This window comes from Triturus cristatus, chromosome 10, assembly GCF_964204655.1.
Source record: "Triturus cristatus chromosome 10, aTriCri1.1, whole genome shotgun sequence".
Lineage (NCBI taxonomy): Eukaryota > Metazoa > Chordata > Amphibia > Caudata > Salamandridae > Triturus > Triturus cristatus.
In genome coordinates this window covers 263,341,306-263,364,140 of record NC_140593.1, presented here as the reverse complement: position 1 = coordinate 263,364,140, position 22,835 = coordinate 263,341,306, and the positions used below count along the sequence as shown (strand labels likewise).

Sequence of the window (22,835 nt, the reverse complement as noted above, 5' to 3'; positions counted from 1 at the left end):
GCAGAGAAGTCCAATGCCTTCTAAGGGGTGGGAGGGCAGTGATCTCCATTTACCAGCACTCAACAATATTCAATAAGTCATTATCTAGTAAGTGTTTTTTCTTTAAAAAACAAAGTGTTTACACACACACAAACTATAGACGGCAATACCTTTAATGATATTCTGAAATTACATTTGACCCCTAGCGTGTCACGGAACCCCATAATCACCGTACCCCTGACCTATATCCAATGAAACATCACAATAGCAGGCAGTGTCAGTTTAAATAGTGCAGGCCTAATGGCTTTGTCAAGAGGTCACCACATCAATATATATAAATCAAGTCTACTGGCTTTTTTAAGGGGTGACGACATATATAGGGCTTGAATTTATTCATTATCAATATCAGTGTTTCAACTTTAATCGTAAATAATTCTCATTAGAATACCTTAAATTCAGCATTTAACCCCCTCAGCGCGGCGCGGATTTCTGCGCTGTGCTGAAGGTTCGGTGCGCGGGCGGGGCCATGACGGAGCGGTTCCGTCATGCGCACAGCGCAACCGACGCGCGTGACAGAACCGCTCCGTCATGTGCATCGAAAGGGTTAAAAACCTTCAGAAACGTGTCATTGTCTTTTCTTCCATTCTTCATCCAGCCTAATGCAACCATCAGACCAATCACAAGGGGTCCCTGCACTCAGAGCATGAGAGAAGAAGCTCTGCTCCAAGATGGCTTTCAAATGAATGCAATCTGACCTGGGGCTCCTAATTTCGATGCCTCCAGAGAAGTAGTGCAGATTTCCAATATCTAAGAATGGGGGAAGTGGGATTTGGTTCCTAGAGGCATCCAGATCATGGGCCCCAAGGGATAGGCCCAGGGCTGAAAGCTGGCTGGCGATAGGGGCTCCATGCATGCCTCTCCCCCCCCCAAGGATATAAATAAAAGAAAGATGTGCCAGCCCCTAGGTCCATGATCCCCCCCCCAGGTAATTATACAAACAGCGTCGTAGCATCACATGCTCCGTTTCTTGTGCACAAGGTAAATAGTCAGATTTTTACCAGTGACTATATCTGCCCTGTTTGGCTAATTCTGATTATTTTTAACTGCTTTTGCTTCTGGCTGTGAGCTCTAGCCAGAGGGAGCACATTCAACAGGCCTCCTACTGCCACGGTTTTGTTGCCACCTCTATATATCATTGTTTAATACTTTAAAATGTTTTTGCTCAAGATTTATGTCACAGAAGACAGTTAGGGCATGATTCACACATCTTTCTGCCATAAACAGCTGCCACTTACTTCTGGAATTTCAGTAGAAAGTCAAGTGTATATAATTCTACTGTAAAAAACAAAAACTTGTGTCGACAAAAGAATCTCCTTCAAGCTCCTGATCCACGCACACAAGGCACTCCACAAGACCAGCCCAGCCTATCTCAACAGTCGACTCTCCTTCTACGTACCCAACAGGAAACTCCGCTCCGCAGACCTCTCCCTGGCTACCGTCCCACGCATCCGTAGAACCACAGCCAGAGGCAGATCCTTCTCCCACCGCGCCGCCAAGACCAGGAACACCCTCCCCCTCATCCTACGACAAACCGAAGACCTTCTAACCTTCAGGAGACAACTCAAGACCTGGCTGTTCGACCAGTAGCAAGAGCACCCCCCTCTCCCCATCCTCAGCGCCTTGAAACCCTTGCGGGTATGTAGTGCGCTTTACAAATTATTTGATTGATTGATTGATTGTAATGGGGGCTTTCATGCTTTTCCTTCTTGACTCTAGTTGTGCATAGAAAAGAGGATAAACCCTGTACTTTGTAAATTTACAGAAACAATTCTGCATAGTTTTCCTTCATCAAATTTTGACACACAATTTGAAATAGCTTAATTCGCTTTATGATTTTGGTATGGCTGCCTTCTATTTTATAGAAATGTACCTGACTATAAGGGGAAAGAACTTTTCAAAGGCAAAGGGAAATTGGCATACTTTCCAAACTATGCCAAGGGTGTAAATGGTAAACTTTTCAGGCAAATGTCAACTTCTTATTTCCCTCATAAATACACAGTTTGGTCCTTAAAAGCAACGTACTTTTCTTCAGGGGTGTGCAGAGAGGTGCAGCCACATTTCCAAGTTTCCTACACTCAGTTTAATTCTAGAGCTGCCAAAATAAATGTGCCGCTTGTTCAGAATTCAACATGTATTTCATTTTGTATCAAATGGATTTCATAATTGCTCAAATTTAGCATCCGTTGGTCTCTGCTTCTCTCACCCTTCTCAAATACAGATGAAACGACATATTACAACATAGAGAATAAAAATTGTAAAAGTCCGATTTTCAGATGGAGAGGGATGAGACAACATGCAGCAGATTCTAATCTTGATCTAGGCATCTATGGACATGCGCGCTGTTCTCTTTCTTATACATTAATGTAAAAATATAAATATATCTGATGGACAGCGTACTGAAAACAATAAGGCGGGCCACTCTGTGGTTTCACGTTTACTGCATTCCACTGCTGCGTTTTTCGTCATTGATAGCTTTGAATTTCTAGCAGATGCAAAGTTAGATCAATGTATCCAGCATATGTCAGGAAACACTTTCTTCATGCATTCTGGCGGTGACGTTTAGAGATTCTCTCCACACATCCGAACTCCTTCTACGTGTCTGCTTCCCAGCTGCCTCGCTGTCTTCCAGAGGAGTCCACCGGAGCCTGTCGGGAGAGCTGCTATCTGACCTGACAGCAGGGTCTTGGATTCCGAGCACATTCTGCCACAGAGCAGCTTGAAGCCATCTCTGACACCTGACTGCTCAAACGCGTCGGACCCTGCTCGGCTCCTGGCACCGAGAGCGTGCAATGTGCATATCGTCCAGAACATGTGGGAACCAGGCTTCACACGATATATCCACTGCGCTATCTGCTTCAGGGTACTCTTTCAAATAGTATTTTTTTTTTTAAATGCTCTTTTTAGCTCTGTCTGTGGAGTTCTGCGTGGATGACCTATTGAAACATTAGAACGTTGGGTGCGTCACTGAAGATAATGAGGTGGCTCAGGGCACAACATGGCTGGTGTAAGCCTTCTGCTCCAACATTCCAAGGTTTGTTTTCTGTTTCTATGTTTTTTAATCTACAACATTTTACCCTCAGTAGGTGGAATGTTCTAGTAGCCTTATAGCCCACCTGCCTTTGGGTTATACCAGTTGTCAAAGGACCTCTCTCTAGCTATGGAATCGGGCCTGCAGCTTGGGCCTATAACTCAATCAATTAATCAATTCAATCAGGGTTGGTGAAGCGCAGCTACTCACCCACGAGGGTCTCAAGGCACAGGGGGGATGGGGTGGCTCTGTTGAGTGCTAGGGTCATGCGAAGTGCCAAGCTTTGAGGCCCTTCCTGAACTGGGGCAGTGTGGGGGCTTGTTGTAGGTGGAGGGAAGGTCCTTCCAGCCCTTGACTGCGAGGTAGGAGAAGGATTTTCCTCCTGTTCTGGTTTTGTAGATGCGTAGAATGGTGGCCAGAGAGAGGTTGGCTGATCAGAGGTGTCTTTTGGGTGCGTGGAAGGAGAGGCGGTTGTTCAAGTATGTTCAGGTATATAACTCAGGTTTAGGCCATTTGACAACTGGTATAGCCCCCAGTAGTGGGCTATAAGGCTATATTATAAATAATGCTTTAAAATATACATAAATTGGGCTTTGGCCATGCCTAGAGGCTTATTTCTCTCTCATCTCATGCTATTGATTGTTTGGTGTATCTTTCAGTCTTCTATGAAGTGACTATGTTGCAATGCATGAGGGAATACTTTACATGGTAACAGTACTCGGAGTCATCACACATTAAAGTATTTACCTCATAAAAGCTGTTTTTACAGAAAGCATTTTTGTGTGTTTTTCCACTGTAGCAGTCTTTTTATATGTTTCAGTCATAGCGCACAATACTCGGTCGACCTGTTGGCTAAATTTTCTTTTCAGAAGCCTCTCTAAACTCCAAAATAGAATAAAGAATTCACTAAAAATATCGTCAAAATATACATTTTCATAAATGCTTATTAGCTGCTACAAGAGGGAAACAGTCTTCATGTATGATAGAACATAACAATGCGAGGGGCATTTTGATGAGCTCCCTTATTCCAAAGTTGTAAAATGTGCCTGTTTTACATTTTACCTGCGGCTCAGAATCACTTCCACTCAAACACAGTTGCTTTTAAGAGTATTGAGAGTGGCCTGGGAAATGTACAGACTGTAGCCACAGGGGGGCATTTGAGGGCTGGGCCACCCATAATAATCGCTGCCCCCACCAAATGACAGAGGCAGCTGGCACAGTATAGAAGTGCACGATTTCAGGTGAATGAACAATAAAAATTCCTTTAAATTTTGTTTTTATCTCGTTACCTTTGCTGAATGCGCCATGACAGGTTAAAGGTCAGACTATGTCTTCTGACAAATTACTGCTTATTCTTTTAACGTGGATATGTTGTTTACTTTTCTTTCTGTGACTGCAAAGTGGGAGGATTTCTAAAGTAAACTATGTGACAACCTCTCTAGAGTAAAGGCAGGGCCACTGGAATTATGCAGCGGGGCACCTAAATATGGAGCAATGTTGACTACATTTTGTGGCAAGAAAACCCAAGATATGTGGCTCAATGCTGCACATTTTGTGATAGTGTCACTTCATTATTTATTTTTACACATATTAGCACTGTTTGGGCAAAGGTCTCACTTTATTAGTAGCAGTTCCACATACAAATACTGCTCTAAGTAACTGAATGGTGATCAGTCAATCTAGAAACAAAATTATGCTGCACATGATGGATTATGTGGTAAATGTGGCAAAATCATAACCATGCAGAAAATGATGTGGCGGCAAAATCACATAATTCATGTGACCTTGTGTATTGGTGGTGTATTGGTGGTCGATATTTTTGTATACGATATTGTTGACTCGATATTTTTGCAGTTTGATGGTATAGGAGTCGAAGGTGTATCGCAAACAAGGAATGGGACACGTATAAATGGGAGACCCATTATGATGCTGTAACTTCTCGTGATACTAGGACATTATGGGATATAGTAGCAAACAGGGAGCAATGCTGCACTAATTTATTGGCTGATACTATCTCCCCTGATATATGGTACTCCCATTTCTTTGATATTTGAGAGAAGGATCCAAGTGAAGACTCTGACATGTTGGCGCTACCTGACACCATTATTGCAATCAAGGCTGCAGTGAAAGGTAAGGCCACAGGGCCTGACGGCATTCCAGGTGTTTTTTTCTGGTCGGATATTGATGGTTGGGCCTTGTACTTTATTACTCTGGCAAACTGTATTCTTGAAAGGGCCTGCATCCCACCAAGTTGGAAGACTGCTGAAATTGTTCCCATTAACAAAGGACCGTGTAACTCTACTCCAAACTACAGACCCATCAGTCTAATCGACATAACCCAAAAGGTCTTTGTGAGGCAAATTCTGGGGAAATTGACGGGTGAATAGGGGAACACCAAGCGCTTTCTCCCCTGCTGGTGGTTTTCCGCAGAGGTGTTAGTACAATTGACCAGGTCTTCAGGTTTTTATTACTATACTGGAAGAGTGTCATTCATCATAATGCACACTTATACCTGGTCTTTGTAGACTTTAAGTATGCATTCAACCTAGTTCCCCGTGAAAAGATGTGGAAAGTTCTTAGCAATGAAGGGGTTCCTTTGTATATCTTGGATGTGCTTAAATATCTACATGAGGCAATGTATGCCCAAGTTAGATGGGGGAGGATTTAACAGAACAAATTCCCACCCAAAAAGGTGTCAGACAGGGTAGAGTCCTTGCCCAGAACCTCTTCTCTTTATATTTAAATGCTGTAGTGTCTGGTCCAGTGGACACCGTAAATGATGCTCCCCGGTTGGCTTGACACCACACCCACCTCCTATTATTTGATGTTGATACTCTTCTAATATCAAAAACCCCAAGGGGACTCCAAATCTTAGTGGACAGGTTTGTGACCTTTTGTAGCACGTGAGGCAAGGCAATTAATCATTCCAAGACTATGTTCATGGCCATCAATCCTCACAAGTCTTTTAGGGGTCTATTACTCTGGAAGATAAGCCACTGGAAAGGGTGACTGGCTTTGTTTACTTAGGGATTAAGTTAACTAATTCAATGTCTAGGGCCCCCCAAGTTGAGCACAGCAGTTTGAATCTTACCCAGCACTGTGCAGCTATTCTAAGAATGAATCAAAAAGGAAGGTGCACCAGTACAAAGTCCAAACTCCAAATGAAGTCCTTATATAATTTCTTTATTGTTATAAAAAATGTATGATAAGACCTCAGCCAACACGTTTCGTTCTTAGCACAAGAACTTCTTCAGGGCGAATTGGAGTATTTGTAGCAACTAGAAGAGACCATATATTGTAAAAAGGTCCCATAAATAATCCTTAAACCAAAGGTTGGTATGATACTCTGAAATAACAGTGATGATCATCAAAGCATAAGTATATGTTGACAAGTACGTGTAAAGAAAAGTCCAAGAGGCTCTCATTGGGTCACTCAATGATAAGAGTAAAAAGACCCATACACGGAATCCAAAAATCTAGGAAGTTCCGCAGCACCAACCGACAACACAATAAGTAACGATGTAACCAGCTATTCTAAAAATGTTTAGTGCTTTTAGTGTCAGGAGTATATCTCCAGTCCTAAAGATATATAGAGCAAAAGCGGAGGGTAGTGCACTGTATGGTGCAGAACTATGGGGTACTACCAATATGACTTCCCTAAGAGTGGCTGTGAATAAATTTCTTAGAGCTCTAATAGTTCTCCCAAAAAATACCCCTTTGATTCTATTAAGACGAGATTTGGGCCTTGAACCTATTACTCATAAGGCCCAATTCAGGCCACAGCTCTTTTGGAGTAGGCCAAAGTACTCCTCAGAACTGGAAGATTAATTAATCTCATTTTTTAATGTAGTCTCTAGTGATAAATATGGCAAGGTTAAATGGCTGTTAAGTGTATCTTATCTCAGATTGGACTGGGTGACATTTGGTCTTCTACTCTCACCTCCAAGCATCTTTCAAAGTCTACATTTAAGATACATCGAGGCACTCAGGAATGTGTCAGTAGGATCCCTCACAGCTGACATTAGGACTTTAAGTGTCTTGTGAGATTTTCATCTTTTTAGACTATGTATCACTGCCAGCGGCTAGGAAGATTTTTTGAAGTTCCAATACAGCACTGTACCAGTATTGGTGCTCAAACTAAATGGAATTTCCGTAGCTACTGGAGCTCTGTATGTTGCACATGTGTGCAGGCTGAGGAATCCTTGTCCCACCTCCTATTTTTATGTCCCTCTTATGTTCACCCTAGAAAGAGATGGATTTTCCCATTGTGTAAATCGTTGGAATGCAGACAGTGCCAGGATGCCTTGCGGCTATTGCGCACGGAATCTAATCAGATAATTGTATGTCCAGTATCCAAATATCTTCATTGGAGTTGGTCTATCGAAGCAAAAACACTTAGGAGCTCATTACGATGGCGGGCGGACATCAGTCCGCCTGCCATCTTTGAGGTGCTGGGACCGCCCACCAGACGTGCGGTGGTCCCACCACACATATTATGATGCGCCCGACAGGGCTTTTAACATTGTGGACGGTGCTGCTGGCTGCAGCTCTGTACCCAATGTTAAAAGTACGTGCACTGCACGCGGTGCCAGGCACTTGGTGCATGGAAATGCAGGGGGTCCCATGAGTACGCCCCCAGTACACCCCCACACAGAGGGGACCTGCAATGGGCCCCCAAATCCAGCCTCCACCTGTCTTTTTCGGCACGATGACCGCCGCAAAAAGACAGGCGGAAAGGGATTCTGTGATCCCTATGGCGGTGCCTGCAAGGCACCGCCACAATGCTGCCCTGTGTCATGGTTCCGCAAGGCGGGCGGAAAAGGACTGCCTTGCTGAACCGTGGCGGACGGACTTTGACACATTGGGATTCCCACTGCCATACTAATGTGGCGGTGGGAATTTCCCGTGTGATGGCTCAAGGACCGCCAGCCGGCGGTGGAAGTCCTTCCGCTATCATAATGAGTCCCTTAAATATTAGGGCTCTTTGTATTCTTAAATTTGTTATATCTAAAGATTGCATATGGCATTTTTATAACTAGTTATTATTATTTTGTACTATTTTATATATTGCTCCATATCTCATGGCTTGGGGTACTTCGTAGTACTTTTATGTGTTTTTATACTTTTATAGTTGAAATATTTACCAAATAAAGTATTTAAGATAGAAAGAATACAAGAGCATATGTTTTTGTGTTTAAGCAAATATTCAACCTGGCACCTTCATTTTTAACTTCAGATCGTACTTCCTACTTGTCTCTTCTATTTTCTATTTGCATGAGCATATGGTGTAATTTCATTTATTTATTTTAAAGCACTTTGGCACAAAGCACGATCAAATATATCATGTTATAATAATTAGTGTGTCAATACAAAGTCAAAAATCATTTCAAATATTAGTTTATGTTTTTAAATAAAATAGCTTATATCAATATGTAAATTGTGTCTGCATTGACAAACCTAGTGGGACTGGAAAGATATCTGAATCTGATTCAGAGTACTAGGCGTGATTATTAGAAATCAATGCATACATAAAAGGAAGAAAACATGAGTCATTGAAAATCAATCCCCTTCAGAAATAGAACTGAGGTCCTTTTTGAACACACATAATTGCCATCATGTTATTGCAGCCTGTGAAATAAGCCAACATGCAATCATGTAATTGTAAACGTGTACATTGTAAAATTGATTTGTGCAAGGCATACCTGAAATGCAGCTGTCCTCAAACCTGCAAAGTCCACAATAAAACATAGATCAAGGAGTGCCTGTCTGTAAGAAATTGGAGTATTAGTTGAGAGGGCGAGTACCCACCTCAAATAATAATTACAGTCCTTGTCAGGGTGAACCACTAAAATCACTAAATAAACATGTGCTTAACCCTCTGTAGATTGTCACTAAGCAGTCAGGCTTAATTTAGAGGCACTGTGTAAAGTATTTATGCAGCACTCAAACAGTAATAAAGTAAAAAACACAACACAAAACAAATCCCTAACCAATTTAGAGAAATAGAGAATGACACAGAAATTATAAAAATACCATAAGTAGAACCAGAGATATGAATTTTTAAAGTTTGAATTAGAAATAGCGCCAAAAAGCACAAAGCGGCAATCATGGGCATATGGTCATGCTGGACCAGGTCAAAGTCATAAATTAAGGCTGACTGCGAGGAACTGCCGGTCAGAAACAGGCACCAGGTTCATCCCAGTGTGACATTCACCTTCTGGCTTAGAAATATTTATGTAGAAAAAGTAGTAGTCGACAAGTCATCGGTGGGGAAAGCTGCACAAGTGATCTGTAGTAGGTTTCGATGAAGGCAGGGGGCTGAAGAGGTGCCAGTGTGATTTTTAATGAAGGCAGGAAAGCTCCAAGTGGGCAAAGTCTGAAGTCCAGGCCCAGTAAGGGTTGGCATCTGTCTCAGTGATGCCCTCTATGTTCTGACTTTCAAACTTTTCTGGGAGTCACATCTTCAGCAGGGCAAACCTGAAAGTTGAGGCCAAGTGGCAATTCGAGGTCAATGGCTGCAGCTTTGATGGCTATCCCGGTCCCAATATGTTCGCCATGTAGAAAGTGGGCAAAAAGGTTCTAAGTCCCACTTCTGGCAGTTTGGGGACTGCTGAACACTCTAACACCAACTATGGGATCAGGACCTGATGGAGGTTACTCTCCAAAAGAGGCCAGCAACAGGGACCAGTTGGTACAGATCAGCTGGGAAGTTGCAGGGGAAAGAGCATATGGAAGCTGTGTCCTTGTTGCTCAAACAGAAGGTCAATAAACTGACCCTTGGAGTCACTTCTAGGGTCCTGAGTTGACTGCAAGCAGGTCCAATTTTTCTTCAGGTTCTTCAGACCCAGGACAGTTTTTTTTTATTTCTCAAAATTCCAGGAGTGTTTTGAGTTGAAGTCTGTGGAGTGCACTTTTATGCCCAGGGCCAGTCTCTGCATTCGTCCATCCCTAAACCAGTTCCTCTACCCCTACTGGGTTGGTGTTGGCCTGACTAGAGAGACAACGTGGAGGCAGGCCTAGGTGTGAGCCCCAAATCCCAGTTACAAGGCAGGCATCCTTTGAGGCTCAGTAAGGGGTTGTACACAGCACCCCAGGTCATCATGTCAAGGAAGGAGACCCCCCTTCCATGGCCCTTTGTCCACTGTCTAGGAGCAATACACATCTCACCAAGGAAAGCCATCGGGGGGCAGGTGACAGCTGGACACTGGTAGGTAAGCTTTTTGGTTTTAGGCAGGATAATGACAACTTCCTAAAAGTGCAATTACCACAATAGTAATATGACATCCTACTAGACCATTAAGTTGGATTTGAAATTACTATTAAAATGAGACCTTTAATTATTGTTCTAGCTACTCCCAAACTGAATTTAACACTTCTTAAAGTTAATAGTATAAACCAGTCTTAACCAATAGGAGAGCCATCCTTGCCACAGCGAAAGACACATTTGTAGGTTTTCACTGACACAGTATGTAAACCATTAAATATACTTCCAGTGACCCCAACCTATGGACATTTAGGTATTACATTATGGGTGCCCTGGGGGTAGTAAAAAGTAAGGCTTAGGCCTGGCGAAATGTTTGTTTTCTTCAGGTTGAAATGGCAGTACCAAACTGCACAGCCAGGCTGCAGGGATAGGCCTGGAGACCTGCTTTACAGTGCTACTTTAGTAGGTCGCACAATGAGTGCTGAGGCCCACAAGTGGCATTTATTCTACAGGCTCTAGGTGTATGTAGTACCATATACTATGGACTTATACTTGAATTAAATGTGCCAATTAGGCATATGCCAATTTTACCAGGTTTCAAAGGGGGAGCACAAGCCCTTTACCACTGGGAGGCAGAAGTAAAGTGTGCAGAGTCCTATGGCCACCAAAACGACTTCTGCAAAAGAAGACTAAAATGTGGGGGAATTCTATGCAATAGATGGTCATTGCCAACACTGTCCATTAGTGCAAGCATCACTCTGGAGTTTTGTTGCTTTACTTGTTCATGTTTCAGAAACAGTAATACAGGTATAGGGTGAGATTGTATGTGGCCTTTCATTTATCATAGCATCAATCTACAATTCTATTTTTCATTTCCTTCCGATTTTCCCTCCTATCCTTTCCAAGTAGCTTCTACATTCCATGTTATAACTGAGGTTATCTTTGGAGGGGAAGAATGGACAAAATTACAGAGATAACACAGTCCAAATCAGTACATACATTAGCCGAGGTAGACATATTTTACAGGATCATAAATTAGTGCTATCATACAAGCTATTTTTACAGAATAGGGTTTCATACATCTGTACACTCCGTGTCAGCTTTTATGCCAACTTTTAATTTTGAGCAAATGTCTTCCCAGTGCCTATTCATCAATATTTCGTATCCAACAATGAGTCACATGCACCACAGCCGCACACAGGTAACCTCTGCCTTATATGCCCTTGTATCACCATCTCGTGTTCTGACTGCCCCATTATGCTAGAAATTATCACAGTTACGGAAGGGCCAACAGTATACCAGGGGTGCCACTGGGAACGAGCATGCCATGGATGGCATTAGTAAGCAAGAAATAGCAACCAATATACCAGGGTTAGCATTTTGCACAAAGCATGCACCATCCTCACACGGACAGCCGCACAATGCAAGAATGATACCAAATATGGCTTGGCTGGGCCTAAAATGCTAGGAATTACCAACGGTTAACCAGGGACAGCATTATGTTCAGAGAGGGCACTTTCCCTGCCAAATATGTTGCCAGAATAGCAAGAATTACCAAACACCAACTATAGAAAACAAACGCGTGTTCACACAGGATGTAAACAGGCAATTACCATGATCTTGGGTCCTGACATTTTAGGGATGTTCGCCAGACATGTGTTCCATGAATGTTCACAAAGATTGTTGTCTTGCTGGACACATATGCATTGCACTCCTTTACGATACCTGGGGCCATTTCACATAAGCTATAGGACCGGGATTTATAATTGTTCATGGGTATACCTGCCACAGTTTGGGGCTGACTTGTTCTTAAGTGGTTGAAGAGAAGGTGCAGCACTTATTCGAGACCCTGGAAAATTCTTGCTTGTCTTGGGAATTTTAAAGGCATGAGCTGCCTGCGGGTGGAAATTACTCAGCATTTGTTGACATTTCCAAAGTAAACAAAAGAACACAAGGCAACGTCATATATAAAGCAACAAAAGAAGACAAATAAAGCATTAATGGACACAAGAGCACAACAAAACAGTTAAAACATGATCATGACACAGTCCAACCACAAAAAACAACACAATAACCACAGACAAACCATGGTCCAAGACAAAACATTACATTACAATAATGCAGCATCAGAGCATAGTTGCAGAACACAAACCTACAATACAACGCCAACTCACAACAAATATACACAAACATTCTCATCACACATTACCATCTCCAAAACGAATTGTGCTTTGATAACCCATTGGTAAAAGGGGCTGCACCGGGCACTGCCACACTGATGACAAATGGCATGAAAAGCGCCGGAGAAAAATGTTTTATAATCTGATCCTACTCCAAATCCTTTTTAACTTTACAAATTAAATTCCACAGTCTTTCAACTAATCCGCATTGTTACATTTATGTCATAAGTTTTTCATTGCGTAAAATTAATTTATTTCAAAATTGAAAATTCGTCACGTGTTTTTAGGCCAACACTATCCCTTCATCTTGAACCTTACCAGTTAATCTTTAAACACGAAATAACATAATTTCCGAATTAAAAAAAAAAACATTAAGCACCTTCACTGTTCTAAATTCAAACTTGATATGTGAGCTTTTTCCAATGGTACTGAACCCTCAGTAAATATCCACACTCTGTGGATTTAAAACACATTCAGCCACGCTTTTGTTGATCTTGCATTAAGCCCTAGACTGTTTCCAGTTTAAGCTTAACCCCTAAACTGCAAGGCCTTCCCCAGTCCCCTGTAGTTATTTGGGGTACTTCGAGCTTAAGCCCCCACGTAGTGCATCCACGAACATCATAAGGATGCTAAAGGTTCCCAGGGTTTGTAAATTCCCCTGCAGGGGCCCGATAAATTAGCCAAAATACACCAACGTTTTTGTTTTTTGGGGAAAATGGGACAAAAGTGCTACAGAAGAAAGCATCTGCTCTTTCCCTGCAAATAGTATCAATGAGGGGTTCCCAGCTTTCAGGAGGAGGCAGACTTTTGCCAGAAAACCAAATTTTTCTACACAGTTTTGGCAATTTACTGTGACACCAATGGGTGTGAAACCAATAATGGATCCCGGAAAGCTATACATTTCTGAAGAGTAGATATAATTTTACATTTGTGTAGATCATTCAGGGTTTCCTATAGAAAGTAACATTTGAAATAAAAAAATATATATTGCTATTTGTTGCTACGTTTTCACCTGTAACTTCTTCTAACTATAGCAGATTTCTGAACATAATGTACCCTTACATCTGCTGGACTGTTCGGGATCTATAAAGGGTGTTTAGGTCCACTAACAACCCGAGGTGCCTAGCGCCAATAACTGTGCTGCACCTTGCAATGGTTTTTCTTTGTGTCCCGAGGAAACCTATGTATTTCTGAAATGGGAACAAGATATGGAGTTTCGAAGAAGTAGTTATTTGCATATCTCTGATTTTGTGGGACCCCATACTAGCATGTAATTCACATTTTTCAAATTTACTTCTTTTTTAACATACTCTATTAATTTCAATTAATTTTCAATACCAAAATTTTCAATACTAAAATTAATACCAATTAATAATTAATTAAGAATAAATTAATTAGCAATATACAAAAATTATTTCAATAATTAATTATTTACAATTAAATTAATTCCCACCATATTCCCCTATAAACCCACAACCCACTACAAATAATAAATTAATACAATTAACATAATCATCAATTAAACAATTAATACTAATTAATTACCAATTAATACAAATTATTTACCAATTAATAATTAATCAACAACCAATTAATTTTCAATACCAATTAATAATTACCTAATAACAATTAAATTACTTCCCACCCTATTCCCCAATAAACCCACAACCTGCTACAGAAGTAAAACGCAAAATTAAAAATAATTAATAATTCCTAAAAATTATTATTTGATGTACTATAATTAAATTACTTCCCACCCTAATCCCCTATAAACCCACAACCCGCTACGGAATTAAATTACAAAAAAATTAAATAACATAAAATTCATTACTTTAAAAATATTCAAACATACATTCCAAAATTTATACATACTTTTAACACATATACTAACACTTAAAACACTGTAAAAAAAATCGATATTTTTAACAACTATATTATGACTGTCGATATTACTTACTTCTATATTATTTAAATCGATATTTTATTTCTTACTTGATTTTCGATATTCTTCACCACTATATTTTGGCAATTCGATATTCTGTCCATTCTATATTAAAAACTCGATATTCTGTCCTGTCGATATTTTGAATTCGATATTATGTCTGTTTACCATCCCCAATATTAGATTCTATCTTGTTGCCTGTCTTTTTAGTCAGATGGCGATATTATTAGATTGTGCCACAAATTTGTCTGATTCCCCATTTGGGAATTTAAATCCCCCATCCATCTTTTAACTGCTTTTAGGTATGGAAGCCGTGGGGCTCTTGTGGCGTAAGACTGACAGGCGCTACTATAATAAAAAACGGTTTAAGGTATTGGATGGCGTTTGGAGGGTCTGGAAAACTATGCAAAAAGCACTGGTAATTTTAAAGCTTAACTATTATACTCCCCTCTGGAACTCCAGCATCTTTCCACATCTTAGTAGACATTCTGTGGAGATAGTGGGAGTGTCAAGGGATTAGAAGATTAGGGGATCTGGTTGAGGGAAATAGAGTGCTGAGCTTTGATGACATTTATCGGAAATTTTAAATCCCAGCCAAACATGGTTTTAAGTATTTACAGATCCATCAAACACTATCGAGTATTAGGCCACGGCTTTCCCCAGGTGGTAAAATTGGTGCACTTGAGTATGTGTTGGGATGGGGTACTAAAATTAAACCGATCTATAAAGCATTGATTTTAACAATTCAAGATGATTTGGAGAAGGTTGAGGCTTCATGGATGTTGAAACTAGGGGATTCGGATGTGGATCTTGACAAAGCGCTACAATTGGCTGGGAAATTGTGTCGCTCTGCACAATACTACAAAACGGTGTTTAATTTGTATTTGACACCAGCTAAGCTATTTGAATGGGGTAAGAGGGACGACGATAAATGCCCAAGATGCTGTGAGGGGCCTGCAAACCTGATTCATATGTTCTATTTTTGTAATAAATTACGTGAGATTGGTGCTCAGATTGAAACATTTTGGGAGGGGCTGCTAGGTGTAAAGATCAATCTATCCCCTACCCTAATGATAATAGGAACTGACTGTAGCTTGAGCTTGAATAAGGATGAGGAAGCTTTTGTCTTTATTTGTGTGGCAGATCTTCGGATATTGCTAGCTGCAGGCTGGAAAGATACCACGGCTCCCTCCTTTCAGATGTGGCTTTCCAGACTCTTGGGGATCCATACCATCGAATCTTCCCTCCATTCCCGGAGAGGCAGGAGAATGAGGGAGATGGGGCAGAACATCTGGGCCCCCCGCAAGGGGTGGAGGGATTCCCGTGTATAACTGACCCCAGGAGGGTATATTAATGCTTACATATTGATTGTTCTGCTTCTTGTGATAATCAATTTTCTGTTTAATGTGGTTTTTATGTAGTATTTATGTATTGTATTGAGTGGCGATTGCACCAGGTATATAATATAAAAAAGAAAAAAAAATAAGTAAATGGCAAATAAATTAAGAGTCCATTCCATTTACTCCTGCATTTTGAGTCTCTTCCATTCATCCCTATGTTTTGAGTCTCTTTCCTTCAGTCCTGAGTTCTGCTTCCCTTTGCTCCTTTCCCACCATAAGTTTTGTTTATTGCTTTCCCTTTCCACTCCCCATCTCACTAGGCTTTTGTTCAATCGCCATTCTTGTGATTGCAATTGCAGTATATGTTAAGCATTCCATGTTAAGCTTTATAAGCTTCCATACTTGGAAGGACTTACAATGATGTAGGTAATAGAACATGATGGAGAGAGTGAGACAGGAGCTGAATGCATTCATACCTTTGATGTACCAGAGTCGTTTTGTGGAATAAATCATTTTTAGAACTCAACCAAGTCTTTATTTTTCAAACTGGTGATGGGACTAGGAGGCCAACCTTGGTACAACCTTTCTTCAATTTACTGTGTGCAGAATCCCATTTGTGAATTCCTGGCATCATAAAGAGAGTGGGATGAATTGTGACAGCAGATGGAGGAAACTGCTGCAATCTACTGACTTCATTGCTTTTGCCCAACCCAGTGTGCACAACATAGGAATTCATATTCTGGAGGATCATCAAACATTCATAAACATCAAAAAACTGTACATTGAACCTGCCTCTTTCAAAGGGGGTCCAATATTCTGATGTGCACTCTCCTGTGAGCTGCTACCGCCTTGAGTGCAATTAGCCATCGCACACTTCCCCGCAAGCATAATTTAATTGCCCGTCAAAAGAGTATGTGATAGCATGATGATGGACACAGCATGACCGACCTTTGACATTACAACATTATGTGCAGTCATCTTGGAAATACCACCTTGGCCTTAAGGAATACATGGTATATTCATCCTTGTACTGCAGCGACTACCCACTTCATACTTTGGGGTTAGCGCTGAAGTATATTGCACAGTCCCGCATGTACCGACGACTTCACAACCGGTGCAAGCTTTTTGTATACAGCATTTAGAGACTGAAAATAAGATGTTACCATTGCATCAGTTGCATTTTACAGGGTGTTATATCTGTACCAGTCCACAGCATTGTATGTGAATTCATTGCATCGGCAAGAACATTTTTCTTGATAGTCTGTTATTATGGCCTCACCTTTAAACCTTACTCCACCACCAGCTTTCATTACAGCTTTTGGTGAACCCTCAATAAAATGAGAAGAGCAGTGGGAAATATTTTTAAATTACATACCGACTCTAGATGAGGATGATGACTTTTGTCCTGAGAAAAAGAAAACATTCTTTTTACATTATTTGGGACCAGTTACTCTGCAAAAAGCAACACTGGTATAAACATCTGACAACCTGGACAGGGTGATGTTTTTACAAATGCTCTGGAGGGCCTGGATTGTTATTTTGTACCAGCAGTCTGCGTAGGAGTAAATAGGTTTAAGTTGTACCACCCGAAACAAGGCAAAGATGAATCGATAAAAGACTTTGTTTCTGCTTTTCAAACATCTGGTGCAAATTTGTCATTTTGATTCGCTACATGACAAACTGATACATGATCAAATAGTGATGCATACCTCTAATTCAACTAAACAAGAAAATCCTTGGGCAAAAGGAGAGTCATTTCTACAAAAAGTTATTCATGTGATGAAAATAGCTGAACTAACAGGTAGATGCATTAAAGTTGCGTTGTTAAAAGAGAAGTAGTAGGACATAGAAACTGTTGCCAAAGTAGAAATAAAAGACAATAAAAGAAGCCAAAAGTCTGGAAATGTGGCAAAATCATTTACCAAGAAAAGATCATCATCAACTATGTGTTACATGGGCCACTTTCCAAATGACAAGAAATGCTCTGCTCTGATTAACATTGTTCCATTGTGGAACAATAGGTCATTTTTACAAAGTATGTCGCAAAAGAAAAGATAATACAGACAAGTTCTTGGATGAGAACCTTGACTCAAAGTGAGTTTCAGAATCTAATAGCATGGATGAGTATGAGATGAATATGTGTTTGCTGAGAATAGATAAGAATGAGTCATTCTGAGAATTAAGGAAGAAGTCTGTAGGTGAAATGACACTTGGAGGGGCTAAAATGTCCATTCTTGCAGATTCAGGTTCTCCCTATATGATGATCAATAGGAAAATATGGGAAGATACATATGTAAAGAGAATTGGTGAGCATTTGAAGGTTCCTGAAATTGTGCCCAAATGTTTCACTGGTGAAACCATTGACATTTTAGGATTCAGGAAGTTACTATTTGATTTCAAGGGTAGAGAGGCTGAGTGTATACTGTACTTTTTATAATACCAGAACCCAATAGCTCTATGCATGTGCTGGTGTTACGAGACAAGGAAGAGGAAAAATGTATAGAAACATTTTCCGAGGCCTTTTCATGGAGAATTGAGAAGTTGCATGGATTCCAACATAAGATTGTCCTGAATGAAGATGCTGTGCTATGTGTTCACAAGACAAGACCCATGAATATCAGGGAAAGAGTCCTGATGGGATTGCAGAAACTATAGTCTAGGAGGATTATTTAACCAATAGAGTCCTCTGATTGGGTTGCACCACTTGTGGTGGTACGACGTGCTAATGCTAAGATTTGATTATGTGTGGACCTAAGGGATTTGAACAGGAACATTTTGGTAGACCAGTTTCCCCTACCTAAAATTAATGAATCATTGTCCTTAACCAAGAATATTGAATGGTTCACAACTATCGACATTACTTCTGGCTACCACCAGGTTCCACTACACCCTTCTAGTAGGAGGCTTACCACTTTTATAACAACTTTGGGATGTTTCCAATTTGCCAGGGTACCTTTTAGGATTTGCGTCAGTAGCGGCAATGCTCTAAAGGCTAATGTACAAATTATTCAAGGAGGTGGAGGATGTAATTATTTTCAAAGATGAAATACTAGTGATGGGGAAAACCAAGGAGGATTATGATCAGAAACTTGAGCAAGTTTGAAGCATCTTAAATAAGAAGGGTCTTACCACTGAATATGTGAAATGCACGTTTTCAAGGAAGAAGGTAACATACCTGGACCATGTGGTAAGCAGAGAAGGAATACAATTAAAAACTGAATTGTTGAATTTTATATCAATCAATCAATCGCATTTATAAAGCGCGCTACTCACCCATAAAGGGTCTCAAGGCGCTGGAGGGGGGGGGGGGGGGGCTCAGTGCTCGAAGAGCCAGGTCTTGAGCTGCCTTCTGAAGGAGAGGTGGTCAGGTATGGCGCGAAGGTGGCTGGGCAGAGAGTTCCAGGTTTTCGCTGCTAGGAAGGAGAAGGATCTTCCTCCGGCGGTGGCTTTGCGGATGCGGGGTACGGCTGCCAGGGCCTGTCCGGTAGAGCGTAGAGTGCGCGGAGGAGTGTAGAAGGAGACGCGGTTGTTGATGAGTTTGGGTCCGAGGTTGTGAAGGGCTTTGTGTGCATGGGTGAGGAGTCGGAAGGTGATCCTCTTGTTGACTGGGAGCCAATGAAGTCTCTTCAGGTGTCCTGAAATGTGGTGGTGGCGGGGTATGTCCAGGATGAGTCGTGCGGCAGCGTTCTGGATCCGTTGTAGTTTCCTCTGCAGCTTGGTGGTGATGCCGGCGTACAGAGTGTTCCCGTAGTCCAGGCGGCTGGTGACGAGGGCGTGGGTGACGGTCTTCCTGGTGTCGGTGGGGATCCAGCGGAAGATCTTGCGGAGCATGCGGAGGGTGTTGAAGCATGCCGAGGTCACCGAGTTGACTTGTCTGGTCATGGAGAGGGATGAGTCCAGGATGAAGCCGAGGTTGCGTGCGTGGTCGGTGGGTTGGGGAGTGCTGCCTAGGGCGGGGGGCCACCAGGAGTCGTCCCATGCGGTGGGAGTAGGGCCGAGGATGAGGACCTCCGTCTTATCTGTGTTCAGTTTCAGCCGGCTGTCTGTCATCCAGTTCGCTACTTCCTTCATTCCGTCATGTAGTCTGGTCCTAGCTGAGGTGGGGTTGTTTGTGAGGGATAGGATGAGCTGGGTGTCGTCGGCGTAGGATATGAGGTCGAGTCCGTGTTTGCGTGCGATGTTCGCCAGGGGGGTCATGTAGACGTTGAAGAGGGTGGGGCTGAGGGAGGATCCTTGGGGTACGCCGCAGATGATCTCCGTGGCTGTGGATCTGAAGGGGGGCAGGCGGACTCTCTGAGTCCTTCCGGAGAGGAAGGAGACGATCCATTCCAGGGCCTTGCCTCTGATGCCGGCGTTGCTGAGGCGGCGTATCAGGGTGCGGTGGCAGACCGTGTCGAAGGCTGCAGAGAGGTCCAGGAGTATGAGGGCCACGGTTTCTCCCTTGTCGGTCAGGGCTCGGATGTCGTCCGTGGCTGCGATTAGGGCGGTTTCGGTGCTGTGGTTGGCCCTGAAACCGAACTGTGTGGGGTCGAGGGAGTCGTTGGTTTTCAGGGCGGTGGTGAGTTGAGCGTTGACGATTTTCTCAATCAATTTGGCGGGGAACGGTAGGAGAGAGATGGGCCGGAAGTTTTTTGAGTTCGGTGGGGTCAGCTGTAGGTTTCTTTAGGAGGGCGTTGAGCTCTGCGTGTTTCCAGCTCTCTGGGAAGGTGGCGGCGGTGAAGGGAGGCGTTGATGACGTCTCGGAGGTGCAGTGCGATGATGCTGTCGGCCTTGTTGTAGATGTGGTGCGGGCAGGGGTCTGATGGGGATCCGGAGTGGATCGAGTTCATGACGCGGGTGGTCTCCTTGGTGGTGGTAGGGCTCCAGGTGAGGATGGTGGTGATGTCGGTGGCGGGTTCCGGGTGGGGGTTCGCGTTGGCGGTCGGGAAGCTGTTGTATATGTCGATGATCTTGTGGTGGAAGAAGGTTGCGAGGGAGTTGCAGAGGTCCTGTGAGGGAGGGAAGGGGTTGTTTTCTGCGTCCGGGTTGGAGAGCTCTTTGACGATGCCAAATAGTTCCTTGCTGTTGTGGGCGTTGTTGTCAAGTCTGTTCCGGTAGGCTGTTTTTCGTGCGGCGCGGAGGTGTTGGTGGTGTTGGCGGGTGGCGTCCTTGAGAGCTGACATGTTCTCTTCGGACTGGTTGAGGCGCCACGTCTTCTCGCGGGCGCGGCATTCTTTCTTGGAGTCCTTGAGGTCGGGGGTGAACCAGGAGTTTTTCTTGTGGTTGTTGGTGTTAGCTTGAGTCTTCAGGGGGGCCAGGAGGTTGGCGCAGTCGGACATCCAGCTTGTGAGGTTGTTGGCGGCTTCGTTTGGGTCGGTGGTGCTGGTGGGTTGGTTCTGGGAGAGGGTTGATGCGAGCTGTTCAGTGGTGATACGATTCCAGTGTCTTCTTGGTGGTTGCCGGGTGTGGTGAAGCACGGTGGTCTTCTTGAAGCTGAAGTGGACACAGCTGTGGTCTGACCAGGTGTTTTTGTCGGTGAGGTTCTCCAGGTGAAAGTTGAGGTCTCCTAGGAGGATGTAGTCGGTGGACGAGAGTGCGTGAGGGTTGACGAAGTCTGCGATGTCTTCGCTGAACTTGGTGCGAGGTCCTGGAGGTCTGTACATGAGGGTGCCTCTGAGGGTGGTCTTGGGGTTGCTGTGGATCGTGAAGTGGAGATGTTCGGCGTCGGGGAGTGAGTCGTCGGTGTGGGTCGAGATGCGGATGGAGCTTTTGCGTGCGATGGCGATGCCTCCTCCGATGCGGTTGGTGCGGTCTTTCCGGATGATTTTGAAGCCGTCGGGGATGGCTATAGCGATGTTGGGTGCCGAGGAGGGGTTCATCCAGGTCTCGGTGAGGAAGGCGATGTCCGGGTTTGTTGAGTTGATGAGGTTCCACAGTTCGATGGCGAGCCTGTGGACGGATCGGGTGTTGACCAGGATGCAGTGGAGATTGCTTCCGGGGGAGTTGTTCTCGGCGGGAGTGGAGTGGGCCCGAAGGCAGGTGAAGCGGCAGTTGTTGCAGGTGAAGGGTCCGTGGGTCCGTTTCGGGGTGGCGTGGTAGCAGCCCGGCGTGCGGCCGGGGTTGAGGTTGGTGAGCGTGGCGGAGTCGTAAGTCAGGCGGGGGGCGCGGGCACCAGGCGGTCGGGCGCTGGGCGCGGTCCAGGCGCGGACGGGCGCAGACGGGCTTGCCTTAGGCGCGCCTTCGGCGCGCCAGCGGCGCGGCCTCGCAGCGGCCGCCATTTAAGGGGTAGCCGGGGAGGCGGGGTTAGCTGGGAGGCGGGAGGTGGGCGGGTAGGTGAAAAAGCGGGAAAAGCAACGGCGGGAAGGCCTCGAGAATGGCGAGGAGGCCTAGAAGACGAAAAAGTACCGAAAAAGGTACAAAAAACCGGGAAATAAACGCGGCAAACGAGGAGAAAAACGGCGGAAGGACGGGGGGGACGGTGGGGACACTCAGCGAAGGCAGGCACTCGGGGTACACGAAGAGAGGGGAGCGCGATCACAACAAGCAGACAGCAAGTGAATGCTCCTACCCTAAAGAGTAAGGATGACATACGAACATTTTTAGATCTTGTTGATTTTCACTCAAAATTCATGAAGAATCTTTCGAGTAAATCATATGACCTTTGGCAACTCTTAAAAAATTAGAGCAAATTTGATTGGACTACGGAGTATCAGAATGCATTCCAAGCAATAAAAAAGGATATTTGTCAGGCTCCTTCCTTGTGTGAACGTGAACCCAAAATCTGAAGCATGGCTACCACAGATGAGAGTGGGAAGGGTATATGGGCAGTTTTACACAAATGGAAAATAGAGTAGGGAAGGAGAATGTTGTCGGTTTTGCCCCTGGCTCTGTAATTCCAACTGAGGAGAAATATGCCCATTGTGTGTTTGGTGGTGTAAAATAGGTGTGTGATGCTCCAAGGTGTTTTGCAAAGAAAATTTGTGGCAGTTGAAATCGGGATTGGTGCATAAAGGGTGGGGAAACCCATGAAATCCCCTGATATGTGGTCAAAGGGCCACAAACATGGACAACACTTGACCCACGCACACGCTGAGACTGTAAGCACAATTGCCAATAATACAGA

The 22,835-nt window shown here is 43.5% G+C and overlaps 1 protein-coding gene across 2 annotated transcripts in view; it reads right to left on the bottom strand.

Annotated features, from left to right (window-relative positions):
• LOC146789297 (calcitonin gene-related peptide type 1 receptor-like) overlaps positions 1–22,835 on the bottom strand; it is a 2,166,593-nt gene that overhangs the window by 1,942,597 nt on the left and 201,161 nt on the right. The window lies entirely within an intron of this gene.